Raw genomic sequence first — 1,317 nt, 5'->3', positions numbered from 1 at the left:
GAAACGCTGATCAAACTGTGAATGGAGAACAGGTCAGCAGGACTACTACACAGCTTGTTTATTCAGTCTGTCTCTCTCTCTCTGACTATTTCAGCTTGTTTTTTTGTGAGGCGAGACACACTTTTGGCAGCGGCGGAGCAGAAATCATGGCCTCTTTATGACTGGACTCTCAGCCTGTCCAGAGCAGCGGCCTTTGCCCACCGCTGTCATTAACGCCAGGCCATAAATATCCCGCTGCCATGAGGAGGAGGTGACGTGTGAAGACCTTCAGACATGGAGATCAATGTCTTCAGTGCGCGCACACACACACACGCACGCACGCACGCACGCACGCACGCACGCACGCACGCACGCACGCACGCACGCACGCACGCACGCACACACACACACACACACACACACACACACACACACACACACACACACAGAGGGTGAATCAGGTGTGGCTCCGAACACACACTTAGCATGATTTCACAGAGGAGTTTGATGGTAGATGATGTATAGTTTTACTCAGACCAAAGTAACATGTTTTTAATGCATTTTTTTCATTCGTACACTGTAAAATATCATCTGTTCGTTTGATTCTCACGTGTTTTTCGTTTATTTACGCTTGTGAATTAAATTATGGGATGTTCATATCTGCTCTGACGACTTTTGATGTTGAGAAATCAACTCTGCAGTTTAACAAAGTGACTTTTATTGACATTTCCTCACCTTAGAATTATAAGTTTCTATCTGACATTTTTGTCCAAATTGTGTTATTGACATATTCTTATTAAATGACAGCTTATTTACATTGTGTTTTTTTTTTTGTTTGTTTTTTTTACATTTTAAAACTTTTTATTTAAAAAACAAAAACGGTTTATCTACAAAGGCGAACTCTAGATTGGCTCTATAAAGTAATTTCTGTGAGCCAATCAGCATTTTAATGCATGCACGAGGACCAATCAGGATCAGCTTTCTTTGTCATTCTGCTCCATTGACAGCAGGAATGACCAGAAAGAAACACAAAAATCAGAGTCGGCTAAATAATGCCGCACCACACAAATTGAGTAAATGTGATGATTTAGAAGCATTTTTTGACATTGAGATTAAATGTTAAATTTTACACTGTTGAAAACGAATGTTAAAAAAAGTATATATTAAATGTGGAATATTTTTATTTGTGTATATATAGTCAGTGAAACACTTTTCAGTGTTTATTAAACTCATTTGCTCATGGTCTGTTTTCTTTTAAAGTCTTTACATTTAATATTAAGCCTTGAAGGCCATATCATTTTCATATACAGTTCATTAGCATATACAGTTGAAGTCAGA

This window comes from Danio rerio, chromosome 2 (assembly GCF_052040795.2).
Source record: "Danio rerio strain M-AB ecotype USA chromosome 2, GRCz13ab, whole genome shotgun sequence".
Lineage (NCBI taxonomy): Eukaryota > Metazoa > Chordata > Actinopteri > Cypriniformes > Danionidae > Danio > Danio rerio.
The sequence above is the reverse complement of the archived record's forward strand: the minus strand, read 5'-3'. Positions refer to the sequence as shown.